Source organism: Polyodon spathula, chromosome 29, assembly GCF_017654505.1.
Source record: "Polyodon spathula isolate WHYD16114869_AA chromosome 29, ASM1765450v1, whole genome shotgun sequence".
Lineage (NCBI taxonomy): Eukaryota > Metazoa > Chordata > Actinopteri > Acipenseriformes > Polyodontidae > Polyodon > Polyodon spathula.
Genome location: NC_054562.1, coordinates 6446596 through 6473131, shown reverse-complemented (window position 1 = coordinate 6473131; position 26536 = coordinate 6446596). Strand labels below are relative to the sequence as shown.

The window sequence follows — 26536 nt, the reverse complement described above, 5'->3', positions numbered from 1 at the left end:
GTTTATGTTTATTTTAAAATAGCTAAAACATTACATATCCCTGGATGAATATACAAATATTAGGCATGCCGAAATGCCCCCACAATATGTGTGCATAGTATGCAATCTGATTTTTATCATTTCAAAATGTGGATCAATTACTTTTCTAAAATGGCAAAATGTTTGTCATTGAATTAATTACATTTCTTTTTGTATTTCTAAATTCAGCTCCATTGAGTGTTTAAAGGTTATGGATGACCTGTGTTTACCCCAACTGCTCAAAGACATTGACATTAATGACTGCATTTCATTATTGGAGCAAAACCAAAAATGGCCCATAATGACTGTATTAGAATATAATTTTTTTTTTAAAATCAAAAGTATGTGCTACATACTGCAGGTGTTTAATGTCCTCCCAACCAGACCACTAACAGTGAGACTGTTTCTTCATGTTGTTTCACATCCCAGAAAGGTCACACAGTAGTTATACAGTGTTTCGAAATTCCTCTGACTGTAATCAGTATACCTATACACTGAAATACAATCTCTTCTCAGCTAACAGTACTTAGCAACCCAATCAGCAGAGGCAGAGCCCGTGGGAGGCTGGCCTTTCACTGGCAACAGCAGCAGCAGAGTGGATTGATGGATAGCAGTGCTTCTGGGCCACCTGCCAGAAAATGTGTTTATATTAGAATGTGATTGTGCTCACATCCAAGGAGATGGGCTACAAGCAAGGACACACACACAGAAACTTCAACTGGAAATAAGTCCGTCTGGGTTCAGCTAAATTAAGTCCAGGATCCGAACAAAACAACCCATAAAAGTTTCCTGTCTTACTGCAGCTCTTGCGTGAACACCATGGCTGAAGGTAAGTTCGTTTGAAGTCATTGATCGATTACTGGCGCTGGTGGGAGCTAGAAACCAGACAGACTCCTGTCTAGAATGAAATGCTGTATCCAGGGTTTAGGAAATAATTCTGCTTCGGTGGCAAAAATAGACTTTGTGTTAAATAAAACTCCCTCAGTATGAACAAAACCTGGCCCCATTTGGCTTAGGAATGTTAAAGCGCTTTCTCAGTTCTGTAAGGTGCAGGTGCTGTTCAATATTAGTGTTGAACTGCTTGCACTACTGTCATTTGTGAAACATTGAGAAACTAATTTCCCTGGTGACTGGATTGTATTAACTGTTAACTACTAGCTTATTAACATATGAATCTATTTGTTATTACTAGTTTGTAAATATGTATTGCCCTATGCATAAGAAAGGTACACTGCAATGCATCTAATTTGCTGAATATGTTTAAAAGTACCTTGTCTGAAAATTAACCACTGTTAATTCTAAAGTTAATAATTTTTTATGTTTAATGGTAGTTCCTGAGTACTTTTTTTTTGTTTGTTTTAATGCCATGTGTAGGGAGTCTCTTATATTTAATTATAAATAGGTAACTGTATTTAACTACCCATTGATACAAAATGAACAACATGTGCATTTGTTAGTAAACTAGTTGTTAACTATGTTAAGCCACTGCAACACTGTGACCCTTTATTTTTTCAAACGGCATGATCACTGGTTTAAAAATACCTGGCTATGTAGGAATACTGAACATCTTTACTTTCACTTGATCAGTAATAAGGTACCAGGGAACACCTCTGCAAATGGGACCTATTATCAAGGGATGCTTTGAGTTCTGTTCAAAAGTGACCACACACTTTGAAAATTCTAGGTATCCAAAATGATTATCTCTTTACTGTGCTGTATATTTACCAGACTGAAGACTCCACTGGCGAGAAAATGAGTCAGACTTGTTTTGTTTGTTGTGGATACAGCACCATCAAAGCACTGCTTCATTTTAATAAGATTAGCCCAGCTATTATAGCTGCCCGTAGCTTATACTTCTTTCAGAGTTTGATCTAAATGACTGTGAGGAATTAATTAACTAAGTGGGACAGTACAGGCTTGTGAAGTCTCAGATTACAATAGGTAATGCTTCATTATAAAGTTAAACTTCAAAGGTATCAAACATTTTCTTCATCGTTTAAGTTTAAATACTATACCCATGCGTGTTTTGTACCTAGTCCTCTGTGCTTTCTTTGCTGGTAAATACTAAGTAATAAAACCATACTGTGCAATATAAAAAGCCTTGCATTATTAATAATAATAATAATAATAATAATAATAATAATAATAATAATAATAACAATAATACTATTTTAGAATATCACACTAAAAGGGTGTTAGCAGTGATGTAGGCTTACCATGCCTTGAATTTACCAAAAACCTTTTATTTACTGTATTGGAGGAACTGAAGTGAAAAGCTCATTTCTATGTAATGGTAAATTTGCAAGTCAGGCAGACACCTTTAATTATATGCAAGCATGAACAATATATTAACCTGTTATTTGTGTTTCAGTAAATCGTACAGTATCTCCATTATAGGAAAACCTGTATTATAGACAACCTGCTAAATAATTGAACAGTGGGGTTTTGCAGCTTTAAATCACATTTATATTGTGGCCGAGTGTGACTGGTGGAAGTTTCCACTGTATTGCCCATGATGTGTTGCTTTAGCACTGCACTCCTCAGTGTTAACTGAAGATATCTGGTATGCTGTGGGAGTGAGGCTGGCTCCTCTCTATTTTTAGGATGGTGCACTGAGCTATGAAATAGCCGTCACAAGGTAGAGATTGCGATAAACTTGTCAGATCGGAGTAGAACCACCCTCTTGATGTGCAGCATAGCACAAGATAATAGAGCTAGCAGCAGTGTTCTAGAACAGTTTAGACAGGTTTCTCAGAGTAAAAGCATAGCCAAGTGCAATGCAGCATAGTGAAAACATGTTAAAGCATAGGTAAGCATTGTTAAGCCCAGAAAGATATGGTGAAGTATATTAAAAAAATTTAAAAAAATCCTGGTAAATTACGAAATACAAAGTGGTAACCTTTTTTAAAGGATACACCCCATTGAAAGTGCTCTATATGATTAGGGTTTTCTTAACAAGCACTTTAACCATTAACAGCTAGCTTGCTGCTGCATTAAATAATGTTATTCATTTTGTGTTAATACTGGAGTTAGAACATTGCCATGATATAATCAACTTGGATTTCATAATCCAAGTTTGATGTTATCTGAACAGTTTAAGGTGACTTACCAGTTAATGAGAAGGTTAAGTAACCAGTTACATGCTAGCTGTTAAAATGTACATTTTGAGTAATTCATATTATAATTACTACTTAAATACAGTATTTTTCGTATATTTTTGAGTCTGTGTTAAGAGCAGCTCCTGAAATTGCAAATACAAAATCATTTCATAAACCCCACCAGCCATGCACTTCCATTCACAATCCAGGTCTCAAAAGTGCAGTTTAAAAAATTGTATTAGAAAACATATATTGTCATTCTAAATTGTGATGCCAGTACTACAATAGGTTAAAGAATGTTCTCAGTTTGCTTGCTTTGTCTTCAAGTAAATCTATTACACTTCCTGGTTTATTTCCCCTCAGCAGTGTCTTCTGCGTCTGGCTGCAAAGCATCTCATTCATTAGGGGAAGCGCTGATTGGATATTGCCAGGAAAGAAGGCCCTTAAAGAGTGGGGACAGTTTCCCTCCCCAGCTGAAATGCCCAGGAAAGCACAAGACTATCAGAAACCAAGACATGCAAACTGATTCTTTTAACTTAATGTAGTACCAGATAACATGATTTAAAATGAAAATACATGTTTGCTAAAATATTAGTTTCTTTTAAAACTACACATTTGACACATGGATAGTGACTGGAGGTGCAAGATTTATGGAAATATTTTGTTAGCTACAAGTCAAAATGGCTGCAAAAACCCTAAAAGAAAATTTTATTTGAAAGCACTTTAATATTTGTGATCAAATGTACATAGGAAACCATGGTAAAAGCCCAGCAAAGTGGAGTAGGGCATAGTAAACGCATAGTGGATCATGGTAAAGCAATTATGAACATGGCAGATAAGTAAAGCATTATACAAAAACATGGCTAACCATAGACAAAACACCATGCAAACTTTTATAAGGGTATGGCAGGTGTTTTAAATATTTTGTGTTTTATGCACATTCCTATTTTTAGATTGAAATGTTACATATTTGAGGCAACATTGAAGCAACTCTCTTGATACAGTCTGCTGTGGCTTTCCTGTGTTTTAGCTTCCTACCTTGACCAAGTTAGCTAGCCCAAGATCAATGAAATATGAATAGAAGGAAATGCTAGATAGAATGCCTTTGAGAAATAACAGGGAAAAGCTGTTTCTCTTACAATTTTGCTAAACGTAGTATAGGCAGAGTATAAGATGGCTGAGTTAGGGTATTGAAATTGCTTTATTCTGCATTACATAAATATGTAATTGATGTTTTCAGTTTACAAAGAGACAATAGATATGCAATAGGTGTGCTTATGTGTACCCACCATTAGATTGCCAATACAAGTTTGTGCTGGTATGCCATACTGTGTGTATCTAGGTTTATTAAGATTTACATTGGCAGTTCTGTTCCAATAAATATTTAGGACATAAAAAGACAGCAAACATCGGTAATTAAGTTTTGATCCTCATACATGTACCCCCATTCACATTTTAGCATGGTGAAATGGTTTATCAGTGTGTAACGCCGTTAGTATGTTAAAATATAAAGAAAGTTATCCATTTCATTGCTGTTATAGTACTATTAAACGTTATGAAAGCTCTTTCGTTCACATTTCAATGAGGAGCGTATTTTCCGACAGAGGCCTGGATAGGCTTAACCACCTGAAGTTTTAGAGCACTTCAGTGTTTAGTTTAGCTCCTACTTGGGCGGGGGTGTCCCTTAGGCAAAGATGTGGTTCTGGCAGCGAACTGTCTTTAATGGTAGATCAAATCACGTAAATATCAAATAGCTACTATCTTTTTTGTCCTTCGATAAACAATACGTCCAATGATCAGCAAATATATGGTTTACCTCTTACCTCAATCAATTACGTCCCACTGTGCGCCTTCTCGTCCTCCCCAGACTCCACATGCTTTTTGGCTTCGTCTAACAGGGAGGGCAGCTACCCTGCCCCCCCTGCCCGCTCCCCAATGGTCAGGCTCTCCACTTATCTATCAGCTAATTAATGGACAGGGGTACCTCAAAATGTGAGTCCAAAGGCCAGGGAATGTAATGTAAATGATGTATAATATAGTTGTATTGTCTCATCGTGTTTTAAAAAATAATCTATCGCATGAGTTTCTTGGCTGAACTGTTGTAGCCTTGTGTAGATTAGGTATGCAAAACGCTTAAGCCCCATAAATCAAGCTGAGGAACGTAGATTTGAAAGGCAACATATAATTATCTTAGACAGTCTATGTCTTATTTACGAAAGGGTACTAAAAGTAGCTGTGACGTGCACATTAAGCAGTGAGCCTAGCATGCACATTGAATCTAAATTTACTGTCCCATTTACTAACAGAGAATTAATTTATGTGCACACTATTTGGCAAATTTACATACCATAGCGTGCACACTACATGCATTGTGAGCAATAATTTAATGTGCACGATAATGTCCAAGACTTACATGTGACCACCATGAACCCCAGCAGTCCAGGCGTATCTTTTGGTCAGTGGCTTATTGTGAAAGGTGGAGGTGGCTGAAAATGAGCAATCAACAGACTCAACCCTCCGCAGTGGACAGGCAGAGGCAACGCAAATAAAGCTACACGCAGAGCAGTTGGAAATTCTAGTATATAAGTTTTTAAATTTTTTTAAATTATTTTAAATTATAATGCCTTTTGGGTCCAGCGTTTTATTTAACCACTCTATTATTTGTACCAATAAAATAAACTATAAAATAAAATCTAAGAAATTATAACATTCACTCATGTTTATTCACTCTTTATATAACCTGTTATTTACAGGCAATTTTCACTGCTCTGTATGAAAACTTTATGCCTCCAGGATGCCAGATAGATTTCAGCCCAGAAAAAATAGGTATAAATAGTGCTCCTAAAGCCTGGTTTCCAAGCTAACTAATTATGTCTCACTCTAAGGTGCACACTATGATTATCGCCCTTTAGTAAATACAGTGTGAATAAAGCTCATCTAATTATTCAGACAGAGTGCCTCATTTAAATACTTTATCATGCATTACCATACAAATCACAGATTCATTCTGATTACCATAGTGTGACACCATATGCCCACTATTTTGGACAATAATGAATAAAATTGCAATAGTAAATATGGAAATCATGAACTTGCACACTAATTGCAATTAAGGTGCACCATAATGTTTAGTGCCCTTTAGTGGTGGCTCTTGAGCTTAAGTGCTTCTTCAATGAATACAGCTTTAGACAAGGTGAAAAACGTTTTGTTACCACTTGATTTAAAGCTTAGAGGTCAACACATAAGATAAGCAGATTCACAGACCCTGATAAACACTAATATTGGTCTACCTGACGTTACTTTTGGTAAGGTAGTCTTATTGAGGTGTGTGAAACCAGCTAAATATGTTATATTGTATAAAAAGAAATAATGCAATTATGTCCTTAAGTAATACATCAATGTACTTGTTTGAGCATTCTTAATTGGTATATGGTCAAACTATTCAAATTGTTACTTTCTGAGATGTACTGAATAATAGATAACTGCCATTGTGATTTATTTCAGTAGAGAGCCAAGCATTTGCCGTGTGATGCACAGAATTTATATAATTAAGAAAGATTTCAGTGTGACTCACATGAATCCCCACAACAGCTCAGGATAACTGGAGGTCAGTGGGTGTCCTTAGACCCCACTGACCAAGCCTACAGCACCTGCCCCTGGCCAGCCCTGCAAGTGGTCACTTGAGCTGACCTGACTAATAGGGTCCTCTACAAAGCAGTGAGGAGAAAAAATCCCTGATAATTGACCTTCTTTAATTCACAGGAGTGCCAGAGCCAATGCAGCACTCCCCGTGGAAATCCCATTGCTCCCCTGACTGTGTGACTCACCGTGCACACCACCTTGCAGTCATGTTAACGTGTTTCCCATGCCTTTGCTTTGGATTGTGTTAAAAGTTAAGTGATAACTACAGTACTGAGATGGCTATCTAAATTAATACTGGATGTGTAGCTATATGTGAAGCATGCTTTGTACTTACCTATTTTAAAGGTCTTTATTTAAAAAATAATTCTGTAATGTGAGTCTGACTTCAACTGAATCGGTTGTGCATAGGCAGGAGCCTTTGTGACGTGTATTGAAATAGTACCATGTCCAGTTATTGCAGGATAACAGGATTCGAAAACCCACTTGTCATATAATATATTTATTGTATGTGTTTATCAAAAAGCCCGCTCCCTGTTATGTCTGAACTGGGCTGCTTGTGAATATTGGTTCCCTGTATGCCTTGGTTATAAATATTATACTTATCATCTAGGTAGAGCGTTGACAGTATGCAATGGAAATTCCATTCAGGCTGTGTGGACAGAAAGATCTGTCATCAACAGTGCAACCAAGTGGAAAGTTATCTGATGAAAACGGCTGGAACATCTATTTTTACTGTCAGTTTAATTTATTAGCTTGTTGTTTTGGAAGCTGAGGAAGCATTATAATAGGAAATTAGATCACACTACAGTACTGTATGAATTATTTCTCCTATCAGCATCCAAGCAATTTAAAAAGCAACATTAAGAACTATACAGGAGGCTACAACAGTAAGAAGTGGGTATTACAAATGCCATTGGATTCCTTCGCCTTTGTGTCCTCATCGATTTGTAATGTATTTGCTTCCAGCTGGAATCAATAAACGACACACGCTTATAATTAGCTGGAGTAATCAATTATATGTAAATGAGGACACTCAACCAATCAAGGGAGGTCATTCCCTGACAATACAAGGGAATTATACAGAGGCAGTTTTACTTAAATCTCAAAATATTTAGCAGAACATGATTCAATTAACACATTATTCTGAATACAATGGGCAACAGAATACATAATGGCAGCACTATATCGATACAGTATTTTGTCCGTTGGGCTTAGAGAGATGCTCTCCCGATAGATATTTTAGGGCAATCGGACACCCCCTACAGTATAAGCCACGGGCCAGCTGTAGACGAAGGGGGAGCTGGAGGGCTGGCTAGAACACTCGTAATGTGTACCCTGAGGGATGCAGCTTGTGAGAGTGGTATAGCAATGGGTCTGCTGCTCCAGTGGGTCGGCAAGCACCGTATTCCTCATTGGAAACCAGATCTTGCTGGCTTAAGCCGTGTGTTCACAGTATCCGAGGTACCTTTAGCACCAGGCACTTAAGCTTCTTCCCTGGCCACTCTGTAATTAAACAGCCACCCTCCTGCTACTGCCTGCAGCACAAAATGTTATGTAGCACAAAATAGCAAAACTTTTCTTTTCTTCTTCTTCTTCTTCTTCTTCTTCTTCTTCTTCTTCTTCTTCTTCTTCTTCTTCTTCTTCTTCTTCTTCTTCTTAGCCTGTTTTGATTGATCTGAAGCAGTTTTATGACTACCAAACTTTATATAATCTGCAAAAAACTCTTACATAAGCAGTCCTTTAATAACTTCTTATACAAAATAAAATGGTGGAGTTTTTCTAGCATAACACTGTCCCAAAGCGAGCAGTAAATTATAAACAAAGGCACAGTATTTTAAAACATATACTGTAGGCTGGCATTGTGGTAGTCAATAAAGAGAAAAGGGGTTCATTACAAACAGTTTCCCATACCGTATGCCAGAATATTAGTCACAGCGAAACAATCTCCTCAAAACTGTGCGAGGTCAATGCATATAATCAGAAAGCGCAGGAATGCGTAGATGCGGCCTGTGCAAGAGATCTACCAGAACTAACTGCCAGCAGGCTGAGTCAATCCACTCTACTGCTGTGAGCACGGAGACCCACACTGCAGGGCCAGGATTCCAGCCAGAATGCATGCAGCTAATTAAACTAGACTGAGAGTTTGCACACTGGATTGTTACCAAGAGTCAATGTTGAGGCTGCTGCTTGGAATTGATTCCTCAAGTGCTCCATAGGTCCTCTGCAAATGGGAAGCTTTCTCTGTTTATCTCAGGAGTTTGGATAACAACATCGGGATTCTGTTAAAATGGAAGAAACCTTGCCAGAATCTTTAGCAAACCTTTTGGAATGAATATGTATATGGTAGAACATTGATTCAAATCACTGGAATGCTATTGGCATTTCAAAGTATGCATTAAAGCCATCCTTCCATTTTCCCCATAGTGCAAAATCATTGAATTGCAAATGTTATTAATATTGTGTTAGTCATTCTTTTTTTTTTTATGTGGAACCATTATAGGGATGTACAAAATACTCCTCTCCCCCATTCCTATCTGGCAACTTGGAAGCTTGGTGGTGCAGTGGTTAAAGGAAAGGGCTTTTTACCAAGAGGTTCCAGGTTCAATCCCAGCCACTCACTGTCACTGTGTATGACCCTGAGTCATTTAACTACCTTGTGCTCCATCCTTTGGACGAGATGCACAACCTATGGTACCTGACTCTGCAGCAGTTGATGTATAGTGCAATAGATGTAAGTTGTGTTTGGATAAAAGTGTCTGCTAAATAATAATAAAGCTAACAAAACAGTTCTATAAATATTGACCTGTTCAGGGCATCCATGTGCTGTTACAGTTCCTTTTATGAGTGCAGTTTCTGTATTTTCATTTCAGAAAACGATCTCTTGTAGTATTCTAGAAAGCTTTCAGTTTGCATGCCTTGTTTTCAGGTGAAACATGTTCACTTCCTAGGTCATCTCAGCAGTATCTTCAGGTTTTGCATCACCCTATAAGCATTCATTAATTTTGCAGAATGAAACCTGCTCAATAATGTTATGTTACCATATTGAATTACATACCGCGCTGTAGTTTTCCAAATACTTAATTAAAAACTGACACAAATTTAAAAATGTGACATTTCAAACTCTAACATTTCCAGTAGACTTTTGCAACATCATTTTGTAGTGTCTTTGATTACATGATGTTAAAAGATCAAAATTATGTTCATATACATTCTTTTTTTTTTTTTTTTTTTTTTTAAAGTAGGTCTCAATGCCGCAAAACATTTGGCCATAGCAAATAGAAGTGCACAACAGGTAGCATTTATGGAAATTTGTCGTCACCATGGCATAAAATCACCCCATCCCCTAGTCATTCTTTTCTCTTTAAAGAGCATGAAGTCATTTAATGACAAAGGACACTTGCTCCTCTCATGCACCTGTGTAATAAGCACATGTGAGTCTCATTCATGTTCTGCCTGCTACAAATGGAGTAGATTATACAATTTGATGTAATTGCACACTTACAGAGTGGTGTGGCGCCGGGTGAATGAGATAAATGATAGGGTTACATGACAGATCAGATGGATACCACTGACGACAAGCTCAAATATTAGCCTGGAGAGTAATATTAATGCTCAAGTGACACTTCAGGTGGAAGTGGTGCAAAGCAAAGAAGCTTATAAAATGACTTCAAGGGAACTCCTGCAGGCCTTTTTCTGTAAATGTTTTACTTTGCAATTTAATATTTCAACAGTACTGCTTATACATTTCTCATGCGTTATACAGTATATGCCATTTTCATGTGCAGGCAGGAGACAGTTTGTATTACACTTCCATGTAGTTTTTTTTTTTTTTTTTTTTTCAATTTGGCCAATGCGATGGCGACTGAGCAGAAGCATGTGAACAGTTACACTGATCCATAGTTTAAAGGAGTCTTGCCTCTGGCATTGCCATCACTGATCCCACTTTCTTCAGACGAAGATCTTTTGGTTCTGTGTTTATATTTTACTTCTGTTTGGATTAAGCAGTTATACCACAGACAATGCTGCAGAAGTGTGCTGTAGTTCAAACTCACTGCAAGGGTCTCGCTGCACTCAGACCATGAGAGCTACAGCAAAGGTCCCAGGATGCAGCAGTTTACCTTGTATTTAAAATATTTGCATATCTAGTACATTCTAGTATAAAAAAGGACAAGTAATTATGTTATAAAGCTGGCTAAAAAATATATTGTAAAAAAAAGGGTTGTATTTTAAAATGGTAGTTGCAAAAGGCAATTTCATAAATAGAGCATTTAAGCATTTTATTTAGGTTTGGGGCTGCTTTGGATTCCTTAAAACCCCTAAACCATATTTAAGTTACTGTACACATAGAAGCAGACAGACTCCCTGCGTTGCTACACAGGTATATAAAACTGATATTTCAAAGAAAAGAACACCGTGCCAAAACAGGTTTCCATGGCAACCTTGTGATGATGCCAGTGCCGAAGAATTAGTGCATATTTCGTGCTTGCAAATTCCCCAGATTGTTCAAAGCTGTTTTCAGTGATTGCATTAATAAACACATGTGCAGCCCGACACACGCTGATATCATTGCAAGCATGTTTCCCTCGGGAAGAAAGGTTAATATTGTCAATATGGGCCCTCTTATTAGGATTCAGTGCAATTTGCATTTTCTTTCTCCTTCTTTTTGTTCTGAGGGTCTTGCTAGTTTTTAGCTGTGGTAAAAGTGAATATAAACATACCTATATTATTATTATTATTATTATTATTATTATTATTATTATTATTATTATTATTATTATTATTATTATTAGTATACTATATTAAATAGCTCAAATTATTATTATTATTGTTATTATTATGATTTCCACAAGGAACCTTTATTTTTATTGTAGCTTGTCAGGGAGAGTGACAGTGTCTTCAGGAGTTTGGGCAGCGTGGCTGTAGCTAGTGGTGGAGGGGTATATCAGCCAGCCTGGGACCAGACTGGCACTTGATAAATGGGAGGGTACCTTGCTAAACGAGTCCCTGTTTATATTCTGTTATTGGATTGTTTTACTGTCACTAGACTGAGCACATGGGTTGAGTCAGTGATATCAATCCTGTCCATCGGTGACACAAGCTAAAGTGAGGAGGTGATGAATCCAGCAGAGCTGCGAGATCCAAGCAGAGGTGATGCAGGCGCAGTTTAGTGGTGATCCTGCCTGGTTGCAAATTGTTACCGAAATAATGGAAAACTGTGTTCTGGGTTTAGTTCTTCCTCTGCAACCACAGAGCCAACACAACAGACCCCTGCCGTGTTACAATATAGAGTTAACAGTCTCTTCAGTTCTGAATGCTTTGACAGCAAAACCCTGCTTGATAAGTAAACATTCAGATTTCCATATCACTGTGATAAAGGAGACCCCTGTGCAATGCTTGTGTGGTGTTGCCAAGGGTTTTCTTCAGGGTAATACAGTCTTTCCCAGTGGTATTTTTCAGTCTTTCATTGAAACATTGAAAAAGGGCAAGTGTGGCAGAGGCAAAGCCCTGCATGTAAATAAATGTGTTGTGTTTGTTTAGCACGGTTGAATGTATTGTCTTGGTTATTTAAACGGCTGATTTAATGTATTGCATGATTTTAAAATGTATTATTTAAGTTTAATTAAACAGGGGACGTTATTGTATGATTTGTGTTCTTTAAAAATACAGTGTTTTTTTCTTTGTTATTGTTCGGTTTGGATGTGTTCTGGCAGATGCGATGGTATCATTTCGTCTCTGACAGACAGCTCGTGAGAATGTGGCTGGTGCCGTTTATTGAATTATTGTTTGAGGGTTGTAATTATTGTTAGCAGGTCACCAGTATAAAAACCAGCAGCTTTTGTTGTTCAGGTTTGGTGTACAGAGAAGAGGTATGTGAGAGTGAGAGAGACAAAAGTAAAAATGAAACCGAAAGAAAGCAATTACTAAGCATGCCGGAAGCACGGTATTTGTTTGGTGTCAGTTTGTGTTGGTGTTTTTTGTTTGAACATTTATTTTTGCTCTGTGAGAAACATTTTTGTACAACCTTTTAATTTATTTTTGTTTGCAATAAAAATGGAGCACAAGAGTGCTTTTCACCCCTAGTGCCTGTCTGTGTTTTCAGTACCCTTTTCACCCGCAGTGCCTGTGTGTTTCTCTGTCAGCTTTCTGGTCTGGGAACGTCATCACTACCCGGCTACCCTGTGACAACAAGTCTAAAACTAGTAGATAGTTGATGCTACAAGCACTGACTTTTGGCAATGTGCATAGGTGTCATTTAAATAGAGGACATGTCCCTCACTTTTTCATTACTTCAGATAGAATAATCTTTATGCATGCATCAGCTACAGAAACTGCCCCCCCCCCCCCCCCCCCCCCCCCCCCCCCCCCCCCGACTTTTGAAACTAAAAACTGATTTGTTAGGCCACTAGCACTGTGTAATTATAGGAAAGCATTATGATTTCTCTTCAGCGTGTAATATAATTTGGGCACACAAGTATTTGCATCACAATGGCGTCTTTCTGGCTAGGAGCACTCGTATTGTTTAGTTGGGTGCTGGTGACAAGTAATGCATTTGTAATGAAGTCATAGTAACATTTGATTATACAGCTTCCTTGTCACCAGGCAAGTAACCAAACAAGCATGCTATTCAGGAGCAAGGGGTAATTTGTTCAGGTTGACTGGCAATTTCACAAATGTGTCCCTTTTTAGCTTAAAAATAACAGGTGTCCATCAACTTGAAAAATGGGGCAGTCTGAATTTTTTTAAAATTTAATTACACTTAACCTTGTGGATGTCAATGACGAGTGGTATTGTTCATTAGTCAAATGTAATTAGAAGGACCTGTGACACTTCTGAGATTCTTTGTCCAAAAAAATATATTCTACAAGCTTGAAATGTACTTCAAGCCTGCCTGCGTCAACTGATCCATTTGATTGCAGAGAGTGCAGCATATTCTTAAACTTTAAAGTCAGCTAGATTCACAGCTTGGTTGCCATTACCAAATGGTTCCATACAATGGAGCGAGGGCAGATTGAGGACAGCTACAATGGTATTAGCCATTGCAAGATGGTAACATGTGGTATCACCCAATGACCCAATACACACTACAGACTGTGGACAATATGTCAATAGTGATCTTAGCAAAAAGAACAATAGGGAATTGAGCCGAACGCATGCTGTAGGATATTCAATGTCTGGATCATGGTTTTTACTTGGTGGGGGGGGGGGGGGGGGGGGGGGGGGTGATGTGATGTGCTTATAGATCTGGCTGTTGGTCCGGCAAAGGAAGAAGGAAGCCACAGCCCTGTGAAAGAGGAACTGCTCTGACAAGGCAAGGCAAGCAGGCCCGCAACACGCTCCCTATTCCCTTGAGGTTCAAACACACCAAGGAGGAGGTAAGCCTCCATGATCTCTCCCACCAATCTCAGCCAAGGCTTATAATTAAACAGGTAAAAAGGACTTGTTGAATCTCTTCTGAAGTTCTCCAGTTGTCATCATTTTAAAAGAGGAAGATTATCTTGAAAGTGTGTCCTTTTCCTCAATAAGCACCACAGTCCCTAGTCTAAGGTGACTCATTTCTGTGGAGCTTTGTGTTGGATGCGTTGGTCTCTCATAACAAAAAACAGAAGAGTATTTGAACTTTACAAGCAACCCACCTCCTATGAAGGGTTGCTCTGTTCCAGATCGGAAGCAACTCAGTCCTGCTTTCTTATAAAATACCCAGATAATGTGTCCTTGACCGTGGCCAGGGTGCTAAGGGTTTACTAGTCTGTTGCAGCTGTACCCTCAATACAGTGCCAAGACATACCCTCCTCCAGGCAAACACATGAAGCTGTTTGAACTTGTCAGGCCTGTGTTGATTGAGCGCATCCTCTTTCACTGTGGGTAAGTCCAGGCTCACCAGGAACCCTGAAAAAGCCTTTCTTTCATTGACTTCCAATTTCAGATAAGAAATTAAGGCAAACAAGCCTGTTTCTTTAACCAATGGACCACACAGACTCCCAAATAGATTTTAGAAGAGAATTTATTGCTATGTACTTGGACAAACTCTAAAGTTTAACTTTCAAGGATGTTATGAAAAATGGAACAATATAAGAATTAGAAACCATGAATGACACATGGGAGACATATCATTTTCATAACCTATTTTCTCTCTCTTTACTGCAAGGCATTCAAATGCAAATTATTATCGCGCAGTACGGCTCACGTTTGTTAGGTGAACTGTTCTGCTGAATGGGTTGGTTGAAATTGCTATGTGATGGGATTTCAAATCTGCAGGGCTGCAACAGGACCAGCGCCAGGCTTCTGCAAGTGTGAACGCCAGACTGAACAACTAAGGAGGTGCTGTGCCTATCCGTACACATTCCCTGATTAATGAGCAATCCCTTCTTCCAGTTCAAATTAGTCGGTATTAAGGAGGCATTCTCTCTCTCTCTCTCTCTCTCTCTCTCTCTCTCTCTCTCTCTCTCTCTCTCTCTCTCTCTCTCTCTCTCTCCTTTGTCAGTGAAATGTACCTAATTATCCTCTCCCACCCTAAAACAGAGCACATGTGATTGTTTCAGGGTGGATTCAGTTTTTTGTGAAATCGGCAGCAAATAATGTGGTATTTCAATAAACGCAGTATCACCAGATTGCATTCAGCTTGTGTCAGGTTAAGCCACATGGTGAGGCAGATATATAATATGCATAATGTAAAATGTTAAAAATGATACAAAAACAATCCATTGAAGATCACTGTGGCTTTCAGTGGGATCATAAGAAGATCATGCATTATTAAACATTTTTAATAACATTTCCATATATTCAGTTATATCGTGAGCTTTATTGTATCCCACATAGCTATATGACTTCATTAAATCTAATGATTGAAATGTGTTGAAAATGTGTCTTGAGGGTACAGAAATGCCATTCACGTTTGCTGTACCCATTGTACCTCATCAGTATATTTCTCAACATCATCTATTGGGCAATAAAACCAGAAGCATTTCTCAACTTTCACTGGGGAGCGCTCAAAGTGTCTGAGTGTATCCAGATCATGTTCCCCCAGAAACAAAAACTCTGAATTAACGACTATTATAGGAACATAGACAGACTACAGCAATGGTATGTGAAATTGATTAACCCTATCAACACATTTGTATTCATATCCCCTTTTAAGGAGGCAGTGTGGTACAGCAGTTAAAGTCCAGTGCTTGTAATCAGAAGGTCCCTGATTCAAATCCTACCTGTGCCACTGACTGGCTCACTGTTTGACCGAAAGCAAGTCACTTAACCTCCCTGTGCTCCATCCTGCAGATGAGATATAAAATCAACGTTGTAAGTGGCGCTTAAGACACTTATTTTTAAAGAATGGAAAAAACAGCATTCAATGTGACTCAGAAACAAGTATTGGGACAGGCTAGGTCATGTTTGATTGGATTAGTCATACAGTAGCAGAGCAGTTTATTGTGACTAGCATGTCCTGGGCAATCAAAGAAAGAAATCTGCAAACCATGACATTAATATACCATTGGTGAAATTACATTAGCACAGATTTCCTTTTTTGTTGTTTTTTTTGTTTCAAGATGTAAAGCACAGATGCTGTAGGTTTTTTAAGAATTTATTTTCACATGAAATGTTTGAAAAACAAATGCATATAAACCACAGTGAATATACAGAAATTGAATTGCAGTTAACTGTACCATAGCTACCTTGTAACATTGGTTTAATATCTATTTGACTTCTAATCTTCATTCAAATTAGTACTTGTCCCACTTTTCTTGTGCTGAGAATCATTTTTGTTTCTTCACTTAGGTTTTTATGTTAAATCAGAATATGAACATATTCCAAATGCAGCGTTTTTGCAAAACTGCTAGACATGTTTGTCGCAGTCTGTTAGCAGCTACTGCAGTGGATTGAGTAAAACAATGGAAGCGAAGTCATTAGCTACCAAGAAGCATCTGCAACTTTTCATCTATATCATTGCCGCTGTTGAAGCCCATACGGTATGTGCAAATGACATAGTTAATTAAGTGTGAGCATCTATAAAGCTGTGTGTTTTAAAAGCAAGGCTTACAGTGTTTTCTAGTAAGGGTTCTGTCATCCCTTCCCACTGCAGTGGCAGACACTGCTTTGGCAAAAGCAATGGTTCAATACTAAGGGGTATGTTATTATATGGTTGCACAGTGGTATAGTATGAGTTGCCATTGGTAGAATGATACTGCAGTTGCATCATATTTTGACATACAAGTGGTATCACAATGGGGTATGAATCAATACACACTCCACTGCACCACTGTACAGGTTGATATTAGGAGCACTCTGCAGTATGATTAGCACATCTATTGCCTTTGCTGTGGTCTGCTACTTGTCCTAAAAGGTGTCCAGTGGCAAAATCATTTATTTTTAAGGGAGTTTGAAAGCATAAAGTCCCCAGTTTCAAGGTCAAGATGTGCAATGAGATAGCAAATCGCAAAAATGTCTTGGATAGAGGCTAATACTTGAACATCTTCTTAACAGAACAATGGCAACACGTTGATTTGCAAAAGCAGAATTCGCAGGCCATACACAGATTTACATGCATTACTGCTATTCAGACTACCAGCCAAAACTGTTCTTGAATCTTGATCTTGCACCTAGATCTTGAATAATTTAATTAATGAGTTAAGATATTTGTTGTTGATAACTGTAAAACAGTCAGCAGTGGTACATATAGTAAACCGTAAAATAATCTTTAGTGTTCAGGGACAGACTTACTTTTGCTGCAGAGCAAAATGTGCATGCATTTTGTATCATATTTTGTGCAATATTTTTCCAAATCTATTGTGCTGCCATTGCTGGTATGCTGTGGTCTGCTAAAGGTTCTGCTAGGTTTTGATCAGGGTAACACACCGCTATTATATCTCAGTGGGATTTTTTTTTTTTTTTTACAGGACAAGCTTGAGTATACTGATGTATTGCACAATATATAATTTTTTTACTGTTTCAAAAAGCAGTTATTGCAAAGCTGTAATCTGAATGATCAAACACAACTTGAATTAATTTACACTGGAATAGAAATTCTTGTTTTAATGTTTAAAAAGCAGTCCCCTGTTTATCAGCAGTTTTCAGTATCTGTAATAGTTAAGCAGTGTAGTAAACTCTTAGAAGGACACTTCAAAGGTTCACAGCCATGCACAGTCTGATCATAGTACACTCATTAATAATAATAATAGCTTTCTATTATCAGGGAAATGTGTAGAAAATTAATGTCTTGCAGTATGTTCCACACACCAGACAACACAACCCTTCTGTAAAGGCCAGGAGTAACCCTTTGTTGATTGACCCATTATTGATTGATTCAAAATAGTTTCCAGATCCTTACCAAGGGACTACAGTCACATTCAGGACCTTTTCACACAGGGGTCGCCAGGTCAAGTCAGTTAATTTAAAGGATTATCCTGGCGTGGACAATACAAGGGTTGGGACAGGCTTCCTCTAGATCGGCAGTGCTGGACAGGTGGCCTGACAGATTCCAAACTGGCATACAGGAATAATTAGGTTAAATAGATAGGCTGCATGCAATGTAGTGTATTGACTAGCTAATGTTTTCAGACTTTCGAGACACTATTTCTATAAAGCTTATTTTGCAATATTGATCTTTTTTTTCTGAACTTAGAAATGTGAGGAACAATGATGTTGGCTGTAGTCTTGCTTAGTGACAACAGCAACAACATTATTTTTTGTGTTGAGACACCTCAAAGCTCTGTAGATATAAAACACAGAAACTATTTTCTGTTCTAAAACACAGCCCCAAAAACTTGCAGAAGCCACAAGGCAATAGAAAAAAAAGTCAAACCTACACTAATATTAAAATATACAAACCTAAGCGGAAACAAAGGCCATACTATAAAAGTCTTCAAGTTAATTTTGAAGGATATCTGCCTATCTACCTACTGATCTAGCTATATCAACAGTATCTATCTATCTATCTATCTATCTATCTATCTATCTATCTATCCATCTATCTATCTATCTGAAAAGTGATGACAGAACAATTTACTCCTTTGTTATGTTGAATCTGTGCCGTCCTGGCTGCCCCATTGACAGTGTTATGACAGGTGTTTCTCTGTAGACCTGCACTTGTAGCAGTCACTTCTGTTCTAGGTGGACCAAGCTAAACAAAGTGCCAAAACTATCACAGGGGCTACTGGCACTATACTGCTAGCCTGTACTTCTCAATTCCTATATAAATTGGAATTCCATTAATTCTACCCAGGTGCTGAAATCCCTTACCCTACATAACCTTAAAAAATTCCACCAGGGCATTGTTAATACAGCACAGTCAATGGAAAGCATTATCTTTTAAATAAGCATGCAATCAAGTAGGTAAGTGCCTTTATTTTTTCTAAGCTCCATCTTCCCCCATCTTTTGTTGTGCACTTAAACCTAATAAACTGCTTTCAGCTTGCATCGCAACCAGGCTGCAGGTATGGGCAAAGGGAAACGGCGGCTCCATTAAGCTGAAAAGGTCAGCCGCTGTGTTAATGAACATTCACAGTGAAGTCAAGGAGCTTAACAGCAGGGTGTGGAAGTGCACTCTTTAAGTGAATGCAGATTACTCAGTGGAGCCACAGCGGGGAGGTGTGTTCCTGCTCACTTAATAGAACATGAAGCTGAAACTGGAAGACATGCTGGGAACAATCTTTAAAAACAGCTAAGAGCTGCTGCTGCATAATTACATTAAACCAGCCTGAACAAAAGGGACCACAGACTGACTGCTTCTTTTTTTTAACTAATTTACAACCGAGTATGTTAATGTTCTAAGGGTTTTTTAAAGGCTTAGGGAATCCATAAGTCTCCTGACATGGCATTTTTTAGAATTCTGATATCTGTAAGAATTTTATAGGCCAAAATTGATGGGCAAAAATGAAATATGGAAGTTGTTTCATCTTTGAAGGTAAGGTAAATTAGCAGAACTTGTCTCATCCTTATTTATTTTATGTATCGAATTCTACAATTCTGGTAATTTTTCCTACTTTGCATCCTTTTTTTTTTAATGTATCGCATCTCATAACGGTAAACAACATACTGAAGACTGGAGTTGTTGAAATATGCTCACATTAAAGATGGATGCAAAACAGAGAAAATTGGGACCTACCTAGAATTCCATATTCATGGAAAAAATAAGACTGCAGCAACAGACAAGTTCAGTTCTATAAATGTACCTTATATTAGTTCCATTAAAGGCAAAACAACTTCCATATAAATATTTCATTTTTGGCCATCACTTGCAAGCAAAATTCTCATCTTACAGGCAGAGGTGTAGTTATATTTTATTTGTTTACTGAACTTCTAGTAACACATATAATATGTAATGCATTTCTTTAATTTCTACATTCGTAGTCAATGCACTGCTGCTGTCGTCTTAATCAGCATTTTTTATAATGTTCTTTTCTTTGTATCAAGAGAACTACTGACTGGATCAGACAATGTGAAGAGATGCGAGTCATGTGACTTAGCTTGCCTATTACACCACTGCTGTCTATAGACAATAGTACTGGAACACACCAGTGCTTATAGACCCTATTGTTGTGTTATCTGGTTAAGGCTGGAAGATTGATGAAGCTGAGACTCTTGGAACTAGGGGTCAAATCCTGACTCCTGCTGGGCTGTCCTGAAGCATGAGCCCCCCTGAGTCTAAAACAAACATTTTCTTAAGAGAATTACATGCATCTGGTCACTGAATCAATCGAATCAATTAAATCTTTTATTTTAGGAGGCAGGGTTTGACAAACAGAGGAGAGGTTCTTGTTTACAGTGAGACAGGGGAAAGGGAATTGAGACTTTGAGAATTAGGTCTGGTGTATCACTTACATTCATTATGTTTGTTGTGTATTGTGTACGAATGTGTAGACCCTTGTGTGTATATACATATATGCATGGATTGAGGCAATTTACAAGTAAAACGAGCATGGAAGTGCAGCACTTAACATATGGATTGCTAACATACATTTCTATAACCTGACAGATATCATTTGACTTTTAAAACTGCACATCTGAGACTTACAGCTGTGGCCACAATTATTGTATCACTGAATTTTAAGATTGAGACATAATTAATATATATATATATATATATATATATATATATATATATATATATATATATATATTGTAAGGTGGCAAGGGGGAGGGTCAAATTCCTCCCTGCCTAAAAAAATGTGAAAATGCACGTTTTGTTTAATTAAACTGCTTTTGATTAATTTAATTGTATTATTTGTTAATTGTTAATTATCCCCTGCACCTGGAGGTAATTGTAAATTAGAACCAGGTGCAGGGTATTTAAAGGGTGCAGCCAGTCTGTTCTGGGCTCTGGCTGTAGAATGAAAACCTTGATTGCTGGTGCAGATATAAGGGTAAAACCTACGTTTGGTTTAAAAGTTTTTGTTGTCAAAAGTGTGTTGTGTGTTGTTTGGCAGGTAAACAGTGTAGCTGTCCTACGCGTTAGTCGGGGACCTGTCAATGTTTAGTTAGTGTTCCAAGGGAGCTAGCGTTTTGTTTGTTTGTTTTTGTGTTTGTTTTATTTGTATTTTGAATTAAAGTGCGCTTGAAAACAAAGTTTATTCCTGGGTCATATTTTTAAAGGGGCACGAACCCAAATTACAGCCAACTTGGTCACAATATATATATATATATATATATATATATATATATATATATATATATATATATATATATAAACATGACCAGCAATGACCAGCATTTTGATTTTTTATTTAACATTATGTAGTCAAAGAAACTACAAAAGGATAATGCAGAGGTCTACTGGAAGTCATAATAGTAGTACAGTATTGAATGTTAGATTTCTAAATGTCAATTTTTGTCAGTTTTTCGTGAAGTAAAGTCACAAAGCAGTATGTGATTCCATATGTTAACATAACATTATTCATCAGTTTCATTCGCTTTATGAAGCAAATTGTATTAATTCTCTAGGGTGATGCGAAACTTTGCCATGGCTGTATATAACAAATGGTAAGAGGTATTCAGTTTATTTGTTAACCAGTTTAAAGGTATTTAGCATTTTGCTTATAGTAGAGCTGAAACAGTATCTTTTAAAATGTACTATAACCCAGAGGAATATAAGACAACCTAATTATCTCATTAATAATCTACTAAATCAAACCGCATACATGTACATAAACTGCCTGGAACATCACAATATGGCTTTTTAAATTTCTTTAGAGAGGAAGGGCAATTATACATCTCTTTATGAGAATTACACCAGCCATGTTTTCACAGATTGTCAGCTTCAAGTTGATTGAATTCCTCAGAAAGACTGAACCTCAGAAACTCATTATTTTGTCAGTAGATTTGTGTTGTGGTTGGCAGATCAAGTAATTGGTTCCGTTTCTGAGGAAAAGAAGATAATAAAAAAGCTTGATTTAAGCAGTTCTGCTACAGCTGGTACTGTTCAGCCCTATCACATAACATAAAGTGGCACTTACTATTGCAAAGACTGGAAAAATCACATGCAGTTTTTGGTTGAGAAAAGGGAATTTTAGTTCTACAGTAAGTTACATTCAAAACGCCTTCAAAAAGGACAAATAACTAAGATTCAAAATCATTCATATTATTGCTGTCATAACATGTTACTACAATCTGCAAAAATAATATTTATAAAATGTTTATCGTGGTAAAATTGCACAGCCATTGCTTTACAATGCTTGTACTATGCTTTTACTATGAGAAACATTTATAAGTGAGTGGCTACCTCATAAGGCATTTGAAACATATTATCAATTACTATGCTTTTGTTTTTTTTTTAACAAATATGATTAAAATATGTTATCAATAATTATATTAATATTTTCTAATTAATTCTGAAGAATTCTGCATGTGGGTATATAGTGTTATGTAGCCTTTACACAGGGCTAGATTCTCAATGCAATTTACCCATTAGAGCAGTTTTTCCCTGAAAGGAAAACACATCTATTACAATTGGACTACTTTTAAGCCATCACATTATTTTTTGCTTTGTTTTTTTCTATTTATTTAAGAAAATGTGTGTATTATGATAATGAGGAGTAAATAGCTTTGATAATCTACCCATAGTGTAAGAAATGCAATATTCAGAAGACATGAATTTGTATTTCCCCATAGCCAATAAGTTTTTCTTTTTTTTTTTTTTTTACAGAGTAGTACTGTATGTTACATGTAATCAAATATATCAATATTGTACCACTGGTATTGTTTTCACAAACTGTAGCAAACCAGTGTAATTTATATGTTTTGTGCAGAATCATTTACTACCTTGTAGCAGAGAGCACATTAAAAATCCCAACTGAGAAACAAATGAAACTGTTTTCTTTCGGGATGATTCCACTGTTTATTTGTTTTTCCCATTTTGCCACATCAATTTCAACTCCTTTGAAAAGATAAATTATAAGACTTCAATTTGTTTTAATGGTTTGGTTCTCCGCTGACTGTATGGAATGTAATTACAGCAGCATGTGTTAAAAATGTATCCTTTTAATCAAATACAGTAGCAATTAAATAATCTGTTACTCATTTCTAAAGTGTCAGCATTATTGAAAAGCTACAACTTAACAGAAAAGTTTTAGAAATGCCATTGAGAGACCAGCATGAATAACCCCTAGCCATAGCTACAGTGTTGATTTATTGCACCGTGCTTGTGATACTGTAACACCTTTGTATTTGTAATAATCTGCTCCTAGCAGCCGATGAGTTAATAATACATCAGCATATAACACGCACTTGCCTCTCAACTGCAGAGGTTGCTCTTCAGCTGAATGGTAAGACATTCATCATTGAACAGTCCGGTTGACGGTTCGCATCCAGCCCTTGCCTTTGCATTCAATTCAATGGGCTGAGATGCCAATGCATTACATAGTGAGATGGTACCAAGTTGACAAGGTTGAAAGATATGTTATGTTATATTAGATATTAGATATTTTATACTGTGCTCAATTTGAAGTAGTGACATGAGTTAACTTCACCTATGTTTTGAAAGGGATAGCACTAATATGAGTTGTATATGATGCCTACAATTATTTTGATTGTCTACACTTGTTAAACGTACCCCTCAGATTGGCTGAACAGATTTTTGGAATTCAATGTGCAATGTGTACACAGTGTGCAGGTAGCGATTAATTCGGGCCAGCTGTATTACTTTTAGAATGTCTTTGGATCTTGTTATAAACAACATGAAACGCAAACAATATCCTTCTTACAGTATATCGTTGATTCTTAGACAGTGGTATCACCTGGGGGAAAAAAATATATATTCTTACGTTATTACAGAAAATCAATTTTTATTTGATTTACAAATAGACAGCCATGGAGGACAGGAACATACATAGTGTTGATGAACGTGTGGGCTTGGTGTTTATGCATGCCAATCATGGTAAAGTGCTCTTAAGTTTCCATGGAAAGTATCCAGACAGGCCAAGCCTACAGTGTGGTTGGCAAGTTGCATGCAAATTACCGGGCATGGCCAATGTCGGAATTCAAATTGTATTAAAACATTTGTTGTAAACTAGATAACTCATACAGATACTAAACATTATACAGCTTGCTTGTGTTTCGAGGTACTATAATACAAGTTTAACAAAATAAAAGCAGAACAAAATGTAATAAAGCATGGTAAAGCCCTGTCAAGCATTTAAAAGCACAGAGAGGTAAGGAAAAACAAAATCCAAAAAGATTGCAACTATGGTAAGTGCATAGTAAAACCATGGGAAAAGCCTGGGAAAACTGCAAAATAAGAGCATGCACTGTCCATTTGTGCATGTAGGCCTATACAAGTATGTACATTTCTGAGGTAAAACTCACAGTGATGAAAACAATAGCCTTCTTATGATCCGTTTTCTTAACGTTACCTCTGAATTGTTGATTGAGATTTGGAGTGAAGTCCTCCATTTAGGTAGAAGAGTAAATAAAGACCTGTTTGTTCGTAGATAGATATGGGCAGGTGGACTCATTCCACAGAGACATCACTGAGAAACAGACAAAGAGAAACGTGCTTCTTTTAATCTTTCATACAAAGAATGGTGTGGAGCCGTCGAGCTGGGGTGTGGGGGGCTACAAAGTGTGCCTATTGTGAGACGCAAAGTAAATGTATTGTTAAGCAAGGAGTTAATCACTTTAGTGGCACATGTGGGTGTAAAGAAGTGTGCTACCCCCTGGGGCAAAGCCCCGCCTCCCCCCCCGGCTGCATTTACATGTCAGTTATGCAAAATTGTAGTTGCTGAATGAAAGCTTCCCCTCCCCAGTGCATGCTAGTATTTGGCTGGTTGGCTGCTGGCAGCCTGCTATATTCAGAAACTGGTTCAGCCAGGGCCACTGCACATGTGGAGCTCCTAAACAACGAGGAACAAAAGTGGATGGTTAACAGTAAGAGGGTCTCGTTTTCAGGCTTGCTTGTTATGTTGGGGTTTCTGGATTTAGAGAGGAGCATTAAAGGGCTGTCTGGCCCAGGATCTTGTGAAGTAAGTACGTTTGAAAAGCTTTTTGTTTTTAGCTGGCTCTTAGAATGAGATGTTTTATGACTTTTTTTTTTTTTTTTTTTTTTTTTTTTGGAGTAATTAACATGGGTTTCATTTTGGTCCCTTTTTTCAGTTTGGCTTTGAGCATTCCATTACCTGTAAAATAACTATAAATATTGACATAGTGTAAGCTCTCAAAATAATTAACATAAAATCTTTTCTTTTTTTTAATGATTTTTTGTCATTAAATAAAGAGGATACTATTCTTAAATGTACTCATGTACTGTACAATTTAAATATAAAAAGTACTTTGTTTTTAACTAATTGACGCAGTAGAGATTATCTAAAAAAAAAAAAAATAATAATAATAATAATAATAATAATAATAATCTTAATAAAATAATAAGTGCAAAACATATGTCAATTATTTTCTTACTTGAGAAAAAAAAAATCAAATTTCTATAGTATAATACTTATTTAGTCATTTTGCAATGTGTGTGTCTTTGTTTTTCTGTATAATCGAGAACTTACAACAAAAACAAATCATATTTCAAGGTCCCCTATTTTGCCAGTGCAGAAACGCCTGGACAATAAGAATGTTATTGGGTTGGTTTCATCGTCTGTTTGCTCCAGGAAGCATCCTGTATAGCTATCTATTGACAGATCCCTGCTGTTGGGTAGCTGTGAAGAGTTGACAAGCAATTGTTCCAAAGTGCCTTTGTGTTTGCCTCATCACATTCAAAGTGGGAAAGGGTACTGAATAGTCAATGCTAGACAAATATATAAAAGTCTGTATTTGCAAATACCCTTATAAAAGTTTACCCTGGCATGTTTGCTGTTGTACCATGCTTGTCCCATAGCATTTAACATAGTTTACTCTGGTTTCCCATGTTTTCTAATATGCTTTACTATACCTCATTCTTTACAATGCTTACCAATGCTCTACCAGGCTTTCACTGTGCTTTCCTGCACTTTGCTGTTTAGTAACTCGGGTGTACTATTTATGTTTGTCTGCTTTTGTTTAAGTCTTTTTCATTATACTTCCAAAATGTTTTTCCAAATACCTGAACAAAACCAAAAAAAAAAAAACAAAGGGGGGGATTCACAAAGTGTGTTTTTACTCCAAATTGTCATTAGCACATTAGAACAGCAGTTACTATAACAATTAACAGCAAAAGCCCTTGAATTAAATTCCACAGATGCTTGCTTTCAGTATTGTAATTTCAATGGTTGTTTTTCTCCCTGGTGCTAAAAAAGATGGGGTTAACGACACATTGCAGTGAAAGGCTTTTCTTCAGGTTAATACACAGGTATTATAATTGTAACAGCAAGAGC

General features: G+C 37.1%; 1 protein-coding gene across 2 annotated transcripts in view; it reads left to right on the top strand.

Moving 5' to 3' along the window:
- The first annotated feature begins 639 nt into the window (after nt 1-639).
- LOC121302516 (leucine zipper putative tumor suppressor 1-like) overlaps nt 640-26536 on the top strand; it is a 35940-nt gene continuing 10043 nt past the window's right edge. Inside the window, exon 1 of one of the 2 annotated variants that reach the window (XM_041232529.1) lies at nt 640-847. The gene's annotated coding sequence lies outside the window, so the exon portion shown is untranslated. Of the gene's footprint in view, nt 848-25070; nt 25205-26536 lie in introns of those variants that run through there. The other variant, XM_041232530.1, reaches the window with a different exon arrangement.